Here is a 22,377-nt window from a genome sequence, read left to right on the forward strand (position 1 = left end):
AAATTAATTTGCCCTTGCCCAGATCGTCATAGTATACTTTTAATGCATTTTTAGCAATATCTTGAATGGAAGGGAACTTTGTATCTTTTTCCCTTGCTGGACCTCCTGGAAAGCAGGAGGCTTTTTTTTCTTTTCATTTTCATATCCTCTATGCTATGGTGTTTTACAAAATTCTTGTGTATAGTAGGTATGTAAAAAATGATTGATTTCATTGACTCTAGCATTTGAAGAGGGAGGTTTCTGTAGAGAAGCAAAGGGGTGGGAAGGGTCTAGTCTCAGGGGCATGATTTTGAGTATTTCTCCCATCTCTCCGTCTCCTTCATTCACTCCTTCTATCTACACACAGCTTCCCTCACATGACCGTAGCACGATCCTAGGACTCCTTCTAGGCATGAGCCCAGAGCCCAGCCACAGAGCAGCTGAATTTAGGAAGAAAACATGAGGCTTTGTCCACCCACATCCCCAATTTACTGATTATGGTCTCTTTTCAGATTGTCATTGAAGACCATTGGGAAATAAGAGTAAAAAGGTAAAAATTTATATGACTGCAGTCTCCCTACCCAGGTATAGTTATTAGAAACATTTTAATGGATTTGTTTTCCATATTTATATGTGTGATCCATTCTTCTTTCCTTCCTCCCCCAATCAAATATACCTAGAGATAATGTTAAAATCGAAAGTGCAGGATGTGTGTGAACAAAATTCCAAAAGTTTAAAGAGCAACCCTTAAGAATATTTGAATAAGTGGAAAAATAGATCACATTTCTGAAAAGGAAAAATGTTTATAAGAAGTTTGCCAGTTCTTCTCACATTAATCTTTATAGATAATGTAATTCCAATGAAAATTCTCACAGGTTTTGTTTGGTTTGTGTGAGATATTAATTCTTTTCAGCTTGCCAATGTTTATCATCTTGAAGACTAAATGGGCAGAAGCCTTCATTTTATTTCTCCCTAAAGAAGATGAATGAAGGTGAACTTTTCATGCCACTTACTAAAACATATGATAAAATTACAGTAGTTAGAATAGCACTCTACAGATAGAAAAATTAACAAGACAGATCAATGGAATAGGAAAGTGTACATGGATATTGACCTCCGTATGAAAAATAACTTAGAATGTAATAAAGGTGACCCTGTAAATCAGCGGGGAAAGGAGGACTTGTTAGAGGAATGGTGCCAAGTCACTTGGCAAATGATTTGGAAAAAAAGCATTAAGCTGAATCCTAACCTTGTACTCTGTACCAAAGAAAACTCCAGATGGGTTAAATTAAAGTAAAATGTTAAAAAGAAAAAAGAAAGAAATGAGAAAACCATAAAAAGAGAGCTATTTTTCAAGTTAGTCAGAGGAAGACTTTTAAAACACCATAACCTCGTACAATTTTAACAATCCTCGTGTGTGTATTTGGTTTAAGAAAGTCTGTGTTTGTATTGGGCTCCACACCTAGGTCTGTTACTAACTTCTATGTGATTTTTGAGCAAATCACTTACACTCCTTGGGCCTTCATTTATTCATTTGTAACTTTAAGCTATTGAATCAAATAGCTCTGAAATCTTATCCGCTTCTGACATCTCTTACTGCAGTTCTGATCAGTCTTTTGGTGCCCTCCCCCCCATCCCCCTGTCAACATCACCAACACATGACGTATAAGACAGAAAAGCGGGCCAGGTGGAACCGTTTTCTAGTCTGACTGCAGAAGTAAAATTTACAGAAGGTGTGAATGTTTTCATTTTCCATTTATGCATTTCACAGAGTATTTGGTGAGTGCTTGTGGAGGACCTCCTGTCCCTGTCTTTATTGTGTGTCATCCCTTTTAGTATCAAAGCTGGTCAGAGATATTACTTCCATCTGACAGACGAGACACTCGTGACATAAAAATTAAGACATACAACCGACTCATATAACTAATAGATCTCTCGGAATTTTAGACATATTTTCTTTTGGCAATTGGATTCAGAAACTAGGAAAAGTATTCTAAGAGAAATTGTGCAAAAAAGACAAACTCTTATATACACTTGATATTAGGAGGATCTAATTATATTTCTTAAAAATTCATTTCATTTCTAAGTGAGTTAATGTTGTATTTTTAAAATGGATTTAATTTGTAGTTGGGGTTAATGCCTTCATTAACTTTGACAAAAATACCTGAACTGTAAGCACTGCTAGCCTTCTTTCAGGTTTGCTTAGGCATCTCCTATGCAGCCTTTACTGATACAGCACAGAAATTATGGTAAAGCCCAGTGGAGTCATTGAAGTAAAAGTCTCAATACTGCTCAGGAAGGGATGCCAAATTAAATAAAAAGAGCCCTAGCAGTTCTGCAGCTGCGTGCCAACCCAACTGCTGGTATGAGGTAAATGAGGACCAAACTTCATTTCACTTATGACCCCAGCCAGTATTTACACAAAAATGCCTAGAGACTGGCACACTGTTCTGTAATAAGGGAACAAACAGCAATAACAAAAATAATTATAATAAATGATAACCTCATTCACAAAATCTTTCTAATCTTAACTGAAAGGTCTACCATTTAAACTCCTTTCCTCTTGTGTACACTTTTTTCTTATATGAGATGTAATACAGACATAGGTAAAATGGGCAGTACCTTATTATTCTCTACTGAGTACTCTGCTAGATTAAAATTTCCCTTGGAATGCCATAAATAAGTACTATTCAAAATAGTAAGAAAAAAATCACAGCAAGCAATCAGATTTTTGGCAGTCTGAATCCATCAGAAAATTCTGAGTCCAGTGTGTTTCAAGCTCCTTGGAAGAAAAGCTTTATGTAAAACCAAATTATCACTTATTTTTAACCTTAAAGGCCGAATATTAGCAAATTTATAGCAGTGTACTCATTAGCTGTGTACTAATCCTTGAATGAATGGGATTTTTTTTCCAAAATGTATTCCAAAGAATGTTGGTTCCTTGGAATGCTAATGTTCCATGGAATATATATTCCATTAAGGGAACATTTCGTGGTTCCATAAAATTGGGAAACACAAAGATAGAGAGAGCCAGACAGGTTTTTTCACCGTCAGGCCACCTTGAGTCACTAGCAAGGGGAAGAGCACTGTGACTCCTTAGGAGGGGAATGCAGTTAGCAATGTTTCCCAGACCGCCTCAGAATCCTTTTCTGCAGACTGGCTCACAAAACTCTGCCGAAGAGCTCACTTTTGGAAATTTTGCTTAAGTGCTGGGTTTTAACTTTTTTAATGGAGACATTTCTAGACTTTATTACATACTTTCCTTCTTTAGTCATATTTTTACTGGAAGTTAGTATTTTCCTGGGGGCTGAGGGTGGTGTGCTAAACCCCACTGTTCTTGCAGTGTGCTGTGCATGGCCTGCAGGGTGTTACAGATGATAACGCCACAGATTGCAGTGTGTGATTTCTTCTGAGGTCTCCTCGGTGGTCATCTCCATTCACCAGATTCTTTGAGTCTGTTCACAATCCCACTGTCACTTCTGTTGCTAATTATCCTTTTACCACCCAAAGATCCCACCAGCTTTGAAAATCATGACCCAGTGTGTGTACTTTCTTTCTCTCCCTCTCTTCCTTCCCCTGCCCCTCCCTCCCTCTCTCTTTCTGCCATGTACTCTGATGTTAGGATGGCCACAATGTCACTGGATTTCCCAACTCCATTATAACTTTATGAGACCACCGTTGTGCATATGGTTTGTCCTCCCAAACTGGATAACTGGAACATTTCTGTCATGGGGGTTTCTAATCCTGCCTTTCAAATTTATGTCTCTATGTAATGAGGCTCCTGAAGGTTTTACATTTTCCATCCCTCCCTCCTTCCATCCCACACTCATTCCTTCCCTCCCTCCACTGTCTTTCCCTTCTTTCCATCCTCCCATCCTTCCCTCTTTCCTTCTTTCCTCTCCCCACTTCCCTCTACTCCTCTGTCTCTTCCCTCCAGCCTTTCACCTTTCCAGTCCTGGACTTTGGCAAAAGTGAGGCCTGACTGTTACACACAGATTATCAACTCAGCCAATCTCATTTCAGGAAGGTTCTTTCTGCTTACACTTAGAAACTTTTCACTTAGTTCCATTTCCATATTCGTAGCTCTACTATACAGTTAAGAGTGCCCCAAACAGTCATGTGCCATTTAATAAGGGATATATCCTGAGAACTGCATATGACATTGACAGAGGCATCATTATGTGTGAAATGATAGTACCTGAAAACTGAATAACTGGAGCATTTCTAACCATGGGGTTTTCTAACCTTGCCTTTATGTTTCTCTATATTGAGGCTTCTGAAGGTTTAACATTTACCTGTTTATAAATTCGTATTTTTTTTATTTCTAGTGCCACATATTTATTCTTTGCATAATTCCCCATTGTAAAATGGCTGTTATTTAATAGATATAAGGCTATTTGGATTTTCTGTTTTATCTTCTGTCAGTATGGTAGGATGGCATGTTTCAAGATCTTTTCCAATTTCATTTACATTATCAAATGTTTTGGCATAAAGTTGTCAAAAAACCGCCTTCTTATCTTTTTAAAAAACTTTCAGAAAATATAGTGAAGTGTCTTATTTCTGATATTGGTGTTTTATGCTTTCTCTGTTTCTTTTTTCCTCCAGTACTGGGGATTGAACTCAGGACCTTGTGCTTGGCAGGCAGGTGTGGTGCCACTAAGCTAAATCCCTGGCTCTCTGTTTCTTGATTACTCTTTCTGGGGCTTATCAATTTAATTAATCTTTTCTAAGAATCAACTTTTGACTTTGTTAATTCTCTGGTTTTTCTTATTTAGTGCTTTAAAGTTCCATTGCTTCTGATAGGAAGTCAGCCATCATTTGGATCATTGATTATATATATATTTTATATATAATATATGTACTATATATCATATATATTTATTTTCTTGCTGATTATGAGATTTTCTCTCTGTCTATGGCTTCCAAGGGTTTGATTATGGCATGTCCATATTTGGTTTTCTTTGTCGCATGCATGTTTCAGAAAATTGGGGGAAATTTGGTCATTATTTTTTATTTTATTTATTTATTTATTTATTTATTTATTTATTGGTACCAGGGATTGAACTCGGGTCCTTGCGCTTGCACAGCAGGTGGCGAAACCACTGAGCTAAATCCCCAGCCTAATCATTATTTTTTTAAACATTTTTTTCTCCACAATTCTCTTCTCTACCTATGGGACTTCAATTATATACAAATTATACAATGTGATATTGTCCCACATGTCACTGAGGAGTTATTTAAATTTTTTCTTTCTGTTCTTCAAATTAGGTAATATAAATGAACTCTCTTCATTATCCTTCCTTCTGCCAATTCCAATGGTATTAAGCCTATCCAGTGAATTTTTTCTTTTAAACATTTTACTTTGAATTTTAGAATTTCCATTTTGGTTCTTTTTAAATGCTTTTCATGTCTCTGTCAAGATTTTCCTTCTGTTCATTCATTATGATCATATTTCCCTTAAGATTTTAAAAATATGTATAATAGCACATTTAAAGTCCTCCTCTGCTCATTTTAACCCTGGAATTATCGTGGGATCTGTTTCTATTGACTATTTTTTCTCTTGACTATGGGAGAGAGATTTCTTTGTGCTATTTCTTTGTCAATAAATTAACTTTCATTGCTATGGACATATAAATGATATGTTACAGTGACTGAATTCTATTGCTTTGTTCTCTGACATGTTTATTCGTATTCAAGTAGGCAGTTAATTTGGGTAGATTCTAACTTTGTTATTGGCTGTGGTTGGTAGCAGCTGAACTCCGCTCAGTTTTCAAAAATACCTTTAATTATTGCATTTTATTTTCTGGGCTCCTTAGTATCTCTTTCATACAAATGAGGCTCAGAGGTCAACAAAAGGTATGTATGGCATTTATTTGCAAGTTTTGGAAGCCTTTCCCCACTCTTTCAATGCCTTCATTTCTGGGATCCCCCCCATTTTCAGCCTTTATGAAAGCCCTACACAGTATCCTTTGACTGCTTAAGTTAGTAAGACAGTGACTTTCTTCTTCAGTAATAGCCACTCATCAACTTGCAAAGTAAGTTCTTCTAGGCCGGAAGTCATGTACACATCAATCTCAATTGTTGCATTTCCTGTCTGTCAAGTTAGCTCCTACCTAACTTCTATCTGCTTTCAATTTCTCTTGATACCTTCAAATAGTTGGTTTAAATAAGTTTATAAGTGTTATCTTCAGGAGAATTAGTTTATTATAAGCTACTCCACCGTTACCAGAAGGGCAAGCAGGCCATTAGTTACTCTTGATATTGTTTTACCTTCAACAAAATGGAAAAAATTTTTATTAATATGTCCACGTTATTTGCTCCTTTTAAGTAAATGTTAAGTGGCTATTTTTAAAAAAATTCTTTTGTTTGGGCCATGGTTCTGGCACCTGCTGTGCAAGTGTAAGATCCCAAGTTTGATCCCTGGTACCCCCCCCAAAAAATTCTTTTGTTCTAGTCTTTCTTCAAATGAGGTAATAAAACAGAATTAGGTGAGCTCTGAATTATGTAATTCCTTTGGGAAAGTATAAAAATAGATTATATGGTAAACTATAATAAATTCAAAAAAATTACCGAGACTTAGAGGGAGAAGAGATCAGAATTGATTTCCTAAGTAGGTTACCTTTAAACTAGTTGTTAAATGGTGACATGAATTTAATAACAGATCTGAGAGAGGGAGAACATTCTAGAAGGAACATTATAAGCCATGCAAAAAAGTGGGAGATTGGAGGTTCAATTCCCAGTGGCAACATTTATAAGTATATTTAGAATTTAAAATCAACATGTAAAAGTTCATAGTATGAACATACTGTGAACAACATGGCACAACCAATTTTGAAAGAAGAAAGGCACATATAAGAGAACACATACTGGGCTGGGGATTTAGCTCAGTGGTTTTGACTCCTGCTGCGCAAGCGCAAGGACCTGAGTTCGATCCCCGGTACCAAAAATAAAGAGAACACATACTGAAATGAGCCATTTGTGTGAAGTTCAAAAATAATAGATGACACTAAAATTCTGAGTAGTGGTTACCTCTGGGTGAGGGCAGTGCCTGGGAGAGAGGTTTCTAGGGCACTGGTAATGCTCTGCTTACTGTGGATGCTGGTTGTGCATAGTATTCACTTGGTACAAATTCATCAAATGGTGATCTTATGATTTGTGATTTTTAAAATGTAAATGCTATATTTTCATAACATGTTTATGTTGAAAACACACACAAACTAGGTGTGGTGGTGGGCACCTGTAGCCCCACCTGCTGCTTGGAAAGCTGAGGCAAGAGGATTGCTTGAGTCCACTAGTTTGAGGCTATCCTGGGCAACATAGTGAGAATCCCATCTCAAACAAAACAGTAACAGAAACAGAAACAAAAACAGCACAATATCTACACACACACACAGAGTTTCTAATGGCTTTCCATTAAATAATGTACTAATTCTTCACAACAGCATTATGGAAAAAGAGTGAGGCTAAATTTTATGTGAAATTGGATTGTACACATTCAAAATACCATGCTATAAAAATAGTACTAAAAAATTATTGCTTTATACACAATGTTTGAAGTAATTCAGATCCACCAAATTTAGAAAATGAAACAAAATTTCACTTTTCTTCCCAAAGCTGGCGTCATCTGAAAAAATTTAAGATATATTTATGCTGATGTTGCCATAGAGAGGCACCATTTGAGTAAATAAAAATACCCTATATCATTTAGGATATGAGGTCAACCACTGTAACACATCACAATAATTAAACGTGACAAACTTTAGTGATTTCTCATGTCACGGTTTGCATGAGCACAGTTTGCAGCTGTGATGCAGTTCTCCTTGTCAGGTACACACACATTTTCCCTCTTACTGCTCCATCCTCGGAACGGTCAGCTTTCCATGTTGAGATCCAACATGGCTGCTCAGCTCCCACCATCATGTCTGTATTCCAATCAGCTCAGGTTCTTATCCTGCTGGCCAGAACCTTGGCACAAAGCCACATGAGCTGCCAAGGGAGGCTGGGAAATGTAGTTTCTTACTGGCCACAAAGCCTTGCCATGTGTTTTTAGTTCTGTCTCTGAAATGGAAACTGTTTACAAGTGTGTCATAGTTATTTTCCCTTTCGGGTCTTCAGTTTCCCCATCCATAACCACACAGACAAGAGCGCTGGGGCAGGGTAGGTAAATCTGGTTGTGCAGAATGTATACAATTTAAAAAATTCACCAAGTAGGAGATTCTGGAGCAGAGTACAAAGGAACAGCATAGCTCCAATCCTGTCCTTTTCCTATCCCCCAGAAGTACTAGCAAATTATCAATTTATTAAAATTCTCAAAAATACTACAAAATCTGGAGAGAAGGCCATCAAGCAGACATCCTTTAAAATTTGTTTTTTCCTGACTAAAGAGACTTGGAAGAAACAGATGAACTTGGAAAGTAAACAATGTGTCTGATTCTTCCCAAGAGAAGCGAAACCTTTAAGTCTCCACCAAAAGGTTCCAGAGGCCTTAGGGTTGAGGGTAGGGAAGGATGATCTCATCCTCAGCTACGGGGAGCAAATTCTAATCTACTATTTATCAAAATCTCAGGAAGGCCAAGCACATGGTGCATGCCTGTATTCCTAGCACTCAGGGAGGCTGAAGCAGAAGGGTTGCAAGTTCAAGCCCACTTTAATGGCAACTTAATGGCTTAGCAAGACTTTGTCTCAAAAAATGGGGTGGGGTGGGGATGTATCTCAGTGTGAAGGTCCTGAGTTCAATTTCTAGTACCAAGCAACAACAAACAACAACAACTCAAGACATAGAGAAGTCTTTTTTTTCCCCCCTTTTCAGTACTGAGCTATATTTTCTTTTGAGACAGGGTCTTACTAAATTGCTAAGTTGCCCAGAGTGGGCTTGAACATGATGATCCTCCTGCTTCAGCATCCCAGAGTGCTAGGATTATGGACATGCACCACCACACCTGGCTAGCCTAAATATTTTTGCAAAGGTTACACACTTCATCAGCCAACACTTCCCCCCAGCAAATCCTTCAGGTTCTCACACATTGCTGGGAGGGAAAACACACTGGTACCAGATAATAGGGGAGGAGAAATGGCAGGAGAGTGAGTAGAATGTTTGAATGAGCTGCCCAGGGATGCACAAGGAGGAGAGGAAGGATAGGGTCACTATGCTGATTTACTGTGATCAGTGAATCTCCTCCACATCAGTATCTCACTCACTGCTAACAAAAGAGATCAAGGGGAGGCGGGGCAAAAGGGGAGGGAGAGTCTTGGGCTGCGAAAGATAGAATCTAAAAAAATCATAACTCGAGAATAGAAAGAATTTTTTCACAATCTCTTCCCATAATTGCACAGCTTGATAAGAATATAAATTAAAGTTCAAACATGAGATGATAAAGTAGAATGAGATAAAAAGGGAGATTGCAGATGTAGGGAAACAAATTGAATACCAAAATATTTTATGGAAGTAATAAATAAACTATAAATAGAAAGAGCAGACACTGCTGAATACTGAAGTATTAATGTAGATAAAAGACTGTAAGCACAGTAAACACTGAGGAAAAAGACAAAGGAAATTAAGTAGAAGCTGATAGATACACATATTAATTTGGTACACACTACACTGTTGTAACAAATCCAAGAGCTACACTGACTTCAATAAGTTTATTTCCCTCTCACAAAACAGTACACAAATGAGAGCTCTAAGTCTAGGAGGACAACCCTGCTCCATGTGGCCATCCAAGATGTGGCTCCTTCTATCCTGCTGTAGCCGCTCCTTGTTTCAGTAGCTAAAGAACAATCTTACTAGAATAGTGGAAGCTGGCTCTTCTCCACACCCACATTTTAGCCCATGGGAAGGATAAAGATAGTCTAGGGCCCACCCTGTCAGAGTTGGCTCAGAGGTCCTCTCACATCTCATTGGCTTGAATTGGTCAGGTGTCCACAGTTAATCACAATGGCTCCTGAGAAATGTAGACTATAACTGGATAGTCATGTTGTCTTAGACATTTTCTTCGTTGTTGACACAATACCCAACATCCACAACTTAAGGAAGGAGATGTTCACATTTCAGTCCATAGTCGGCTGCCTCCAATGCAGGATAGCATAGCAGAGGGCATGGAGAAGAGAGCTGCTCATGGCAGGGCAGACAGAAAGTGGAGAGTTGAGGGAGGATCTGGGTAGGGAGATATACCCTTCCATATACCCTTCACTCCCACAGTCACCTGCCTCTTCTGAACAGACTCTACCTCTTCACAGAAAGTCAACTATCAGCTCCATAATCCAATCACCTTCCAAACACATGAGGCTTTGGGGGCCATTTTAGATCTAAGCCATAACATTCTGCCCCTGGCCACCAAAAGACTCTTGTGCATCTCTTTATGTAAAATGCATTTAGTCCATCTCTAAGAGTTGCCAAAGTCTTAACAGTTCCAGCATTGCTGAAAAGTTCAAGTCCAAAGTGTCCTGAGATAAGGCAAACTCTTAGCTGTGGGGCCCTGTAAAAATCAAAGAGAAAGTTAAGTGCTTCCAACTTACAATGGCACAGGATAAACATCCCCATTCCAAAAGTGAGAAATAGGAAGATAGAAAGGAGTGGGACCAAAGCAAGACCAAAACCCAGCAGGGCAAACATTAAATCCTGTAGCTCTGTGTTTTGCACTCAGAGTAAGCTGAGGAGAGAAGTGAACTTCAAATGGCTTAGACAGCCCTTCCCTTACAGCATTGCCAGTGGTTGTAGCCCTTATGACTTCGCGTTTGGGCTGGCTTTGCTCACTGCCTCCAGCTTTCTTCATATATTCCTTTTTTGTGGCTTCTCCAACTTTCTGGGGTCTCCCCTGAACTCTTGGTTTCACTCTCACAGCTTTACAAAAGGGCACACTGCCTGGCCTTGCAGGCCTTTTGAAATCTGGTTGGAAGCCTCCACAATTCCACAACTCTTGCATTCTGTGTACCCATAAAGTCCTCACCACATGATTGATGTCAAGATCTGTTGGCAGTTCTAGCAGTAATCAGGCCCTTTTGGCATCGTGGCTGTAAGGGTCTGAGTGCCTAGATGGCTGAGCACCGTAAACAGCATCCCAGTAAGCCAATTTACTAGGTGGTCTTCCTCAAGCAGGGTGCCCTGGGGCTCTCTTCTCCAGCCAGTCTTTCATTTATGCACCCCTGAGTCTGTGATGGGTTGCATCTTTCAGATTCCTCCCATGCTCTTGAGGCATCCTTTGTATTGTCCTAATGTAAAGGACTTGGCTTCTTTTGAATACAAATCTTTTCAGCACCAAGCTCTCCTCTGTTCCAACTTTACAGGGCTCAATTTTAAAGATATTTCATTTCTGGTGAAACTCAAACCTTTTAAAATCACTCCACTGTGCTGTTTGCTCTTGATTCTCAATGTAGAGCTGGCTAAAAGCCCCCCAGTAGACCCATGTTACAACCCAAATGTTGAGCTGCCTTGAAATTTTCTCTGCCAGATTAGTCTACTGCCCTTAATCTCAGTCTCCCACAAAATCTCAGGACATTAACTAAATGTAAACAAATTTTTTTTTTGCCACTGCATAACACACACGGCCCTGGAGTGCAACTGTCCATGGAATCCTTGTTCCCAACTAAAACTTGAGGTTGGTCTTTATCATCTGCATTTCTAGCAGCACTCTGATCTTCTGAGCTCTGACAAGAATCTCCCATCAAGCTTGGCTTATAGCATTCTAGGATTGCTTCTCCAGCTGGCTTCTTTAAAGCTTTCCAAACTCCCCCTGTGAACCAGTTCCAAAGACTTCTGAACCACATTGTCAGGCACAGTCAGAACAATGACTCTACTCTTGATATCAAAATCTTTGTCACTTTCTTCATTGCTAAGACATAATATCTGACATCCACAATTTAAGAAAGGAGATATTTATTTTGGCTCATGTTTCAGTCCATACTTGGCTGGCTCCAGAGCAGGATGGCATGGCAGAGGGACCTGGTGGAGAAGAGCTGCTCATGGCATTGTGAACAGGAAGCAGAGAATCAAGGGAGGAGCTGGGAAGGGAGATAGACTCTTCCAGGGCACACTCACAGGGACCTGCCTCTTCCAATAGGAGACCCTTCCTCCTCACGGCAAGTTGTACTCCCATAATCCAATCACCTTCCAAACACATGACGCTGTTGGAGCCATTTTAGATCTAAACTATAACATATGTATTCAGCTAAAACTAGAATGCTGTATTCTAAAACAAACCCTGCTATAGAGAATTAATAACTAGCTACCACCATATGAAAGATAAAGATGAGCCAAAGTTTAAGGATATTTGATGTTCCTAAACAGAGTACTCAGAAAATGAAAAAAAAGATATATTCATTGATAAAATGTAAGAAAAAATTTTCCAAAGTGAAGAACTGAGCCACCAGATGGAAAGAAAACACTGAATTTCAGAAAACTTTGATTTAGAATACAGTGATACCTTGGTTATGAAACTCAATTCATTTCAAATTCATGCTCAAACACTGAAAAGCTTGAGAACTGAACATATTTTTCTCATAAGAATAATAGAAAACCAAGTAATTGGTTCTGAGGCCCAAAAATTACACTTATAAATTCATTTTTCCAGGACTTTGATAAATTTTACAATGATTTCTTCTTAACGCTATCATGATTCTCACAGTTTTCCTCTTATCTTTACTGCTGGTTTCACTAACTTTCTTTGGAGCCATGGTTATGATATTTTATGCAAATAAAGTGCAAAAACCACAATAATGAGTGTTTTAACGCACTAACACAGCACTTTATGTTGTCTGGGTGATAGCTGTGCCTATGACCCGTGACTAACTCTCAGCCAGTACAGGTTTTTTCAAGTCAGATTTTCAGACAGACTATCAAGCAAAGTTACAAAACACTGAGCAAATGTTTTTTCAAACTTTGCTGTTCGAGTAGTGGCAAGTTCGAGTTTGGAGCCATTTGACAACTGAGGTATCACTGTATTTAACGTATATTATTTCATAGTTAATAACCTGAATTCAAAGACAACGAATGTTTTAGACATCTAGACAAGGAAAAAAATCACCTACAAAGGATAAATCAGGCAGGCATCAGATTTCACAGTATTCATCATAGAAGACAATGGTGTGGTGTTTACAAAGTTTTAAGAACAGAAAGGATGACCCCAGATGTAATTCAAGTACAAAGGCTAGTAAAGTACTTATGAACACTTGCTGGGGAAAAAAAAACTGTTTAATAACCAAAGCTAGCCTGTTAAGAAATCAATCAAAATAAGAACTCGAACCTAGAGAAGCTACAACAAAAGGACTATTGGTAGCCTCTGGATACATTTACATGTAGAAATAAATAGTTACAGCAATTATAGTACCAAAATAGAATGTGAATACTATAAATCTAGACAATGTAAAAATATTAATCCAAACTTGGGAGGTGAGGGAGAGGAGATGGGACTCGCAAGAGAACTCTATTCTCACCTTTTGAAGCCAAGATGTACCATCCATAACAAAAGCACATGTTAAAAAAGTCTAAATGTTTTTTCATAATTACCTTTACATAACCGTGCAACAGAGGTCCACAAATTACCACCTGAGGGCTGACCTCCTGTTTTTGTAAATACAGTTTCACTGCAACACAATGCCTTAGTGAATTCAGCCTACTGTAACAAAATGCCATGAGCTGGGTGGCTTGCAACAAGAGAAATTTATTTCCTATAGTTCTGCAGACCGGAAGTCCAAAATCAAAGCCCTATGATTCAGTGCCCAGTGAGGGTCCGCTTTCTGGTTCATAGATGGCTTCTTTTCATTGTGTCCTTATGTGGTGAAGAGGACAAGGCAGCTCACTGGGCCTGGTTTATAAAGACACTAAGCCCTTGTGACCTAATCACCTCCCAAATGCCCCGCCTCCTAATATCATCTCATTGGAGAGCAGGTTTCAACATATGAATTTGGGAAACAGACATTCGGACTCTAGCACATGGCTCCATGCATTTGTGTAACTATTTGCCATGTCACTTTCCAGTTACATAGAGCCCACATGCCTGAAATATTTACTACTGGTCCTTTAAGGAAAATTTACCAGCCTGGGGAGAGAAATATTTTTAGTGCAGAGGAACCTTGTAGTAAAGAAATATTTATTCAAGGTTTAATAATTTGTTGAATTTAATTCAGGCCTTTTTGCTCCTATTAAGTTCATGTCAAATTAAATTTAATAATGTAATGTAAATCCTATTTTTATACACTGATGTACAGTCATTCAAAAGATATCAAGGATGATGGATCTCCAAATGCTATTTGCATGGTTTCTTAAACTGTCAGCTTTGTGTGTTTCTGCATTGTTTGGAATCTTTATAATGAAGTGTATATCAGCTGTACCAGAATAATATAATAGAACGTTTTTTTTTATATATTGGAACCAAATATACCAAAATATTGATGATGGTTAATTCTGGCAGATGAGACTATGATTGCTGTTTTATTCTTTAAGCTTTTCTATGTTTTTAAATTTTCAAAAAAAATTAAGCTATATAAGATTTAGGCATAAAGTGATAAAGTTCTGAATTACAGTTCTGCAAATAGTAATGAAGAAGTAGATATAAAGATCATGGTTCTATTTATAATTATTTTCTAATCTGATAGTTTGTATTATATTATTGTGTGGTATTTCCTATCATATACAAACTACATGGTTCTCACATAAAATACAATATAAAGCATAGCATAAAAGAGAAGCCAGAAGCAGATGATATTTGAAATAGTTAGCCGGTGAGTCAGCACATTTGTAAAGCTGGCTTCTTAAACTTGCTTTTCTCTCAACCCACCTTTCCAGTCTCTTCACCTCTCCTTCCTTTTGATATATACACATTTGTCCAGCCACATAGAACTCCTCACTCTTCACCTGTCAGAATTCTGTTTTACTCTGTTGCCATCATTCTTTCTACCTATAATTTCGTCCTCTTCTCCACCTACTGTAACTCAATGTTTCCTTTAAGATACAATTTAAATATCATTTGCTGCAGTGCATCTCAAACTCAGCTGCATATCAGAATCACATAGGGGCCTTTAAAAAATACTGAGGTCCAGGCCTCAGCTGAGCTATTCTGATTTAATTGTCCAGGGTTGGGGCCCAGGCAGCAGTATTTTTAAAGACTCCCTTAGTGAGCCTAATATACATTCAGGGTTGAGAGTCGCTGCAAAGTCTTCTCCAATACCAGCAGGCAGAGTTAATTACTCCCTCTTCTGCACAACCATAGCCCTTAGCTCTTCCACTGCTCATCAAATTTAATGCTCATTGTATTAAAGTTAGTGTTACATAGGAAGTGCTCAGTAAATACTGAAGGTTATGGCAATTCCTTCTCCCTCCAACCAAGTGTGTGCAGGGATGGTTACCTTTCCATGGGAGAGGAACAGCAGAGTGGGTGGTGCTTCGTAGCTAGTGACACTGTCTGAGGGATTTTATTTCTGTAAACCATAACCCTCCCCTGTATGTCCCTACACACCCCTCACTGCCTTTTCAGCATATTTCTTCAGTCTGGCTTTTGCACTGTTTTGATTGAAGCAATTAAAGAATTAAAACATCATTGTGAATGTGCAGACTGAATGACAGAATCTGAATGTCACCTGCTTTCCATCCTCTCCTTTGTGTCATTCTTTACATTATGCTTTAGGTTGGATCCTGCTGCTTTAGCTTTCAAGAGCCAGTTGCCAGGTGTTCTTTATCAAAGGCTTTCAGAAAATCCAGATAAATTATGCTCCATGCCCCCAAACTGCCAAGGCTATATTTTATATCTTCATAGTGTGTGACAATTTTATTTAAGTGGAATCCTTCTGTCTCCTTTCAATTTGCCTTTGCCTCACTGACCCTGATATCAATCAGACAGTGGAGACCCTACCCTTCTTGATACTGCATATCTGGAGTACAGCACTTAGGGTGATTACCTCAGCCTACCCAATGAGGAGGAGCTCCTGGAAGTACTTGTATCTAGAAGAGAGGTGGGGAGAGGAGAGCTGAGGATGACAAAAGCCACCAGGGCATATCAGCAAGACTGGAGTCCCATAATGATTACATTGCATGAGTTCACACTCTCATCAAGGCAAGGCTGGTACGGCCTCCCCTTCCCTTTCCCCTTCCAACTCACCTGGAAGGAAACAGACTGTACTTCCTGTCTACTCTTTCCTATTAAAATACTATTTCTAGTATTTTAGAATACTAGTGCAGAACACTTACCAGGCATACATAAGACCCTGAGTTCAATCCCCAGTATATATATTGCTTTATATAGAAGACAGTAGCACTGCTTTATTGTTTCCCCTCAGTACCACATCCTGCCAGTGGGAGCCCTAACATTTTATTCACACAGGTATTTCTCAGCCAACAAATACTTAATTAGTAAGGTGATTTTCTTCCCCTCAGACTTAAGGAAATTTCTCTTTTCCTTTTAAGGTCCCCGGGCCTTACTAAGCAATAAGGTGTGGTATAACTGAGTTCAGTGGCACATTTTACCAATGTAAAATCAAGTTAATTTTAAAATAAAAAATTTGGGTACATCTAGTATACTGTATAACCCAAAACAAATCTATTGACCTTTCTGTTTTGAGTTCTTTATTAAACAGCAAACCATTACCTAGTTCCCTTGGAAGTTATGCAAATTAATTAATGTTTGGAAAATGATTTGAAAATTTAAATCAGTCTATAAATACCAGACTGTTGCCTTTCCCTGCTGAGAGGCCCAGATAATTCATAACCTCCTCTAATAAAGGTAAAAATAGTGTACTTGGGCTAGACAATTACATGTGATTTATTTGAACTGCACATAATCTTTAAAATTTAGAAACCACTTAATAGAAACAATTCATATTTCATAACTGTAATAAAAGCCTTTTATGACTTTAGGAAAAGTAATTATCTACTGTAACTGATCTAGACACCATGTCTTTATTTCTGAGATCTGCATAAGAGCCTACTCAGTGTTTGTATTTAACCTGTTAATATTGACTGATATGTTTAGATTCTCCCATTTTATTTTTTTAACCTCAAAACTCTAATATTTATTTCCTGGGAAATTTTCCTGTACAAAACTTTGCTGTATTCAAAACCTCCTATGTCAAGATTTAGCACTTTTATATTGAAGTCATTAAAATTGAACAAAATCTTAATAGTTCCCTTATTAACTACTATACTGACTTTGCATAGTGGAAATCACCACATGTTAATTGATTTAATTAACTATTTTAAATTACATAAAATCCTGACAGAAGACAATAGCACAGGGTACTCATGAGCAATAAAACTGGAGCCGATATTGCTACTTTATTAGAACTTAATGAAACTATTCATAATCTTATTTATTGTTTACAAGAACAAAACTGTCTTCAAAGGCAAAAATTTCTGTTGAAAACAATTTTCATTATCATTTAGGTGAATGTTCAGAAATTAATCAAAGGGTCCACCATCTCCAACCTCACAGTCCCACCATTTTCTCATGGCACGGATCCCTGGTTTGTCCCCGTGCCAGTCTTACAGAAGGATGCCGATAAAGGTCAGTGACCCTGTGGCTGCGTTATATGTTTAGGGATAAAAGGGAAAAAGCAATCGGGGCCCTGAGTTTGAACTCCGCTCAGACACTGATTCCCAAGGCGGCCTCACACAAGTCAGATCCTCACTCTGAGCTCCCTCCTCCATAAATCAGGAGCTTGGTCACTAACCTCCCTCCCACCTCTAAAATCCATCGTTTTATGGATTTCATATTGGTTTAGATGTTAGTGTTATTATGTAGAAAACTGCTATGGTGTTTATGTGGTATTATTTGAAATTATCAAGCTTCTGATGGTATTCTGGGTAGCATTTTAGAAATCTTTCCCAGTATACTACTTACATAGAAATAGGAAGCCAGAATTAATGTGATAGCACTTAAATTCTGTTCATATATATTCTGGTCTTGTGATGCCAGTAGATTTCTAGTTTTTAAACAAAAAGACTGTATCATCTTTACCTCATATCCCTAGTGCCTAGAACATACCCAGTATTTTGTAGACACTGAATGTTTGTTGAATCAATAAGCAAATTAAAAAGTCAGTAAATGACTAGGGACTGAACATCATAGTGTAACCCTCTTTACCTTTCCCTACTATTTAAGTGGCCAAATTTTAAATAATGTCCAGGTGGATCTTCTTTCCTAGCTTAAATATACCTGAGTGAGATGCTCTTCAACATTCCTGTCTCCCTTTTTACCCATTGTCTGAAGTATTTAGAGGACCTCGAGTTGCTTCCCAGGACCCTCTGGTTGCTAGAGATTCAAAGTCCTCTTTCTTCTAGCTGTTGCCATCTGCTGTCAGCTGACCTCCATCAGCTGGTGGTGGAAATCCCAAGAGTCTCTGAATTGTTAATCTTCCCACAATTCTATTTCTTTCCTACTTATGATCCATTACTCAAAAGTCTTTGCGATGCATACTTGCTAGTTGGTTATGTAGTATTTCTCCCTGAGAATGCTGAGTAACACCAGCAGAGTTTCTATTTCTTCCTTCAGTATCATCTCATATTCTTCCTGGATCAAATTTGGACCAATGAAATAGTGAGTGACTCAATTAATCCTTGCTTTAGCAAATAAAACTTGCTATGAAACAAAAGTTAATCTAGAGTAATGGAAACTTGGTCGAGAAAAAGTAGCATTTTTATCCCTAAAATATTTATCAGCGACCACATGGCCCACCATAATATTTGTAATTAATCAAGCCGTTAATTAACGTATATTTACGGAGTAATTGCCATATGTCTGGTACTATGCAAGGTAACATGAGCTTCAGGAAAGCACAAGCTACAGAAATGTAGATACAGTGTCTAGGTTTTTCAGGTGTTCTGGATGCCCTTACATGTGATTTAAGCCTTACCTCAGTTCCCACAAGTCCAGCATGAAAAGAAAGATTACATCCACAAGAGAAAATCCTTTTGGAAAATGTACACTAAACTTCACTACTTTTTCTTGAATTATCTGGCTAAATCCAAAAAAGAGAGTTCCTTCTTCAACCCATGGTTAGAAACACAAGTTTCCCAGTATAGACCTAGTTTTCAATTCAGGCCGTGTGTGGCCTCAGGCAAGAGGTCACAGTCGGATCTTAGAGTAAAGTCTGAACTCTGAGCAAGACACGCCTGACTCAGTCCTCAGCTTCCTCTCCCCTCTCTGCACTCCAGCTGCTGGGCCTTCTCTCTGCCCCTCATCAGGCCAGTTGCATCTTCAGGTCAGGGCTTCATAGACTGTCACATTGTATAATGAGTTATTTACTTGTGAACTTATTTAATGTCTTCTCCATCACTAGAAGTCATGCAGTCTCCCTGCTTTACCACTTTGTCTCCAGCCCCTAGAGTAGTTCCTCACACATAATAGGCACTTAGGAAATATTGACTGAATGAGTAAACTTCCAATTCCTCATCTATTTAACAGGAAAGTAAGGGTGATGTGAAGACTTCATAAAACAGTAATATTAAAGATAATTTTTAAAAAACATGTAAAATCATAACTTTCATATAAATATAAAAGGAATATATATCAAAGATTTTAATTCATCAATTCAAGGAGAAAATCTTTAAGATGTTGCAATTGTTTCAGAAGAGAATCCAAAGAACAGATACATTTATAGATTAAGAATATTGAAAAAAATTTCCAAATAGATGCAAAATTGGCTTTTCTGTGAGAAGGAGGTCCCATTATCAAAGAGATTTTATTTTCATGTCTATAGATAATTATTTGAAATATTATCCATTTTTACAAATTAATCTTGACATCTATAGAGTTATAAAACAGCCTAGTCATACCCTAGATTCAGATAATCCATGGACATTCCAGCATTCCACTGAAAAGGTTTTCAGAAATCTCTTTATTTTTCCAAACTATTTCAAAAAATTTGCTTACCATCTCTTTGCTCAAAGTGACCTCAAACAAAGTTATTCACAAAATAAGGCTGGTTTCATTAGGCTTGGCCTGATTATTTGTATTAGTGCAGCAAAAATGATAATTGACCATATAGGCCACCTTCAAGCTTATTATGCTATAAGTTTTCATAAGGAACCTCAGATTGAACTTTTTTTTTTTTTGGTACCGGGGATTGAACTCGGGTCCTTGCACTTGCATAGCAGGCAGCAAAACCACTGAGCTAAATCCCTGGCCCTCAGATTGAACTTTTAAAATTTCTTATTACTTGAAATCCTAAGGCTAGAAAATCAAGTCCCAAAACCTTTGTTCTCTCGAATTAAGCTGCAGGATCTATAAACAGGTACTTTCCTCTATTTAGAGGTCCTCCAAATATCCTAAGGTTCTTGGGCAGGTAGGATGTGACTTTCCTTACCACCTATAGGGATAACAATCTGGGCTAGTTTTCCTGGGAAGACTTTGCAAACATTAGCTCTAGAAAGTCAGCCTTAGTCCTGTAAAAGTAACCAGTCATACCTGAATAAATAAGCATAATCCTTAAATATGAAACATGGAATGCCAGGCAAAGCTTTGGTTGTATAAGTACCTTTTCCAGTTATATCTTAGTAAAAGGAAAAGAAGGTCTTATTAAAGTTATGCAAATGACTATGTTGTAATGAAATGTAAGGAGCCTCAATGAGGGTCTCTGAGTTTGGGATGTGTGTATAAAGTATCAGAAGTTTGATTTTCTTATTTTATGAGAATCTTAGGAATATCAGGTTTATAGAAACACTTAATTATCTCTATAAGCCAGGCAGATAGAGCCCCTTTAAGATCTCTTATTATCTGATTTATTAATGCCATCTGGAGATGAGAAAACTTTCCACACTCACAACAGGAGATAATGGGCTTTCTGAATTCTGGGTACATAGACGTGCAGTTACAGAGAAGGTACATACCCTCAATCCTGCAATTTCAGCCACAGAACAAAAGTAAACACAGAAACAAAAACTTGCTAGTACAGATATCTGCATTGCCCTCCTTCCTTGTGGGCATAAAATTCCTAACTGATTTGAACTCGAAATAGACAATATTCTGTATTTTTTACCCAGAAAGAAATAGATGTCTGTAAGACCTTAATCCATTTCCAGAGATTACCAAATTCCTAATCATTGGCGCTATCAACAGGAATGTATTAATTACTTTTCTCTCATTGCTGAGACAAAATACCTGACACCCAAAGTTGAAGGGGAAAGGGTTTATTTGTCTTAGAGTTTGTACACATTTCGGTCCATATTCAGCTGGCTCCAAAGCAGGGATGGCAAACAGGCATCACAGAAGAGAAACAACATGGCATGCACAAGGTAGCAAAGGCAAGGAGAGACCTTAACATAATCTTTCTGCCCCTTTTATCTTATTCAGACTACTGGGAATTAGGGTGGTGCCAAACCAATCACTCACATTAAGTGGTTTAGTAATCACTCACCCTTAATCCTAGCATCACACATTCCAGATTTAGCTACCTTCAAAAAAGACTCCATGAGGCTTTGGGGGAACATCTAGACACAAGCCACAACAAGGAACAACTTGTCATTCATAAATGAATTAGAAAGAAAAGCAAATTAATAGAGAGTAGAATTAAAATTAAACAAAAAGAAACAAGATTCAACAAAATGCCACTTTAAATTTACCTGTGGGAACCAAGGAAAAACATCCCTGGACTTGATTATCTGTAATTTTTGCTGTTTCTGATGCTCTCAAGTGACTCTTGCTCACTTTGGTGAGTTCTCCAAAATTGTTAAAGGTTGATTTGAAAAAATCATGAAGTCATGACTCTTACACAAATATAAAATGAATACGTCAAAGACTATATTCAGCTCATTAATTAAATGAAGGAGCTAGTAAGACATTACAATCAATTCTAAGAAGAACCCAAACAAGATTTGATTTATAAATCAAGAATATTAAAATAAATCTGGAGAAAGATGAAAAACTGTTGTTTCATGGGAAGAATCGTCCTCCATGTGATAGAACTTCTTTGCATGTATATAGATAAGAATTATTTGCACTGCTATCATATATCTATACATTAACTTTAATCTTTACAGATTGTAAAATAAACAATAAAAACAAAGGTGGAGCCCTGTAGAGTCAGAGAAGCTTCAGAGTTCCCAGTGTCTGGATATAAAAAAATCTCTTTTATCTATTTTCAAGTGTTAATTTTTTTCCTGCCAGTGGTGAATGTATGCACTGAAATTGAATTCCTTCAGCTAGTACAAAGCAAGGGTTAAAATCATGCTCATATTCTTTAGAATTCTCAGAATGAAACTGATTCTTGAAATGAAAATATACTGAATTATAAAACACTTTTTTCTCACATCTGCAAAACAAGCATAATTCTCGTGCAGAGATTTGATATTTATCAATGAAAAATATTTTGTGAGAATAAAGAATGAATCTTACGGTTTTAAAGTCATAGTATAGTCAGTTCTTGTGTTATGAACATTAAAAGTGCTAACTTTAAGAAAGGTTTAAAGAGTTGTAT

The 22,377-nt window shown here is 37.7% G+C and overlaps 1 protein-coding gene and 1 long non-coding RNA gene across 2 annotated transcripts in view; one reads left to right on the forward strand and one right to left on the reverse strand.

Annotated features, from left to right (window-relative positions):
• Window positions 1-22,377, forward strand: part of Iqch (IQ motif containing H) — a 185,722-nt gene that overhangs the window by 50,631 nt on the left and 112,714 nt on the right. The window contains exons 4-6 of the mRNA XM_087198955.1: window positions 492-564; window positions 17,348-17,468; window positions 18,456-18,500. The gene's annotated coding sequence lies outside the window, so the exon portion shown is untranslated. The remainder of the gene's footprint in view (window positions 1-491; window positions 565-17,347; window positions 17,469-18,455; window positions 18,501-22,377) is intronic.
• LOC106010343 (uncharacterized) overlaps window positions 1-22,377 on the reverse strand; it is a 196,337-nt gene that overhangs the window by 41,823 nt on the left and 132,137 nt on the right. The gene's annotated exons all lie outside the window — the stretch shown is intronic.

The sequence above is a fragment of the Heterocephalus glaber genome, unplaced genomic scaffold (genome assembly GCF_053883595.1).
Source record: "Heterocephalus glaber isolate CG9 unplaced genomic scaffold, H.glaber_assembly_v1.0 deba00001689, whole genome shotgun sequence".
In the NCBI taxonomy this organism is placed as follows: domain Eukaryota; kingdom Metazoa; phylum Chordata; class Mammalia; order Rodentia; family Bathyergidae; genus Heterocephalus; species Heterocephalus glaber.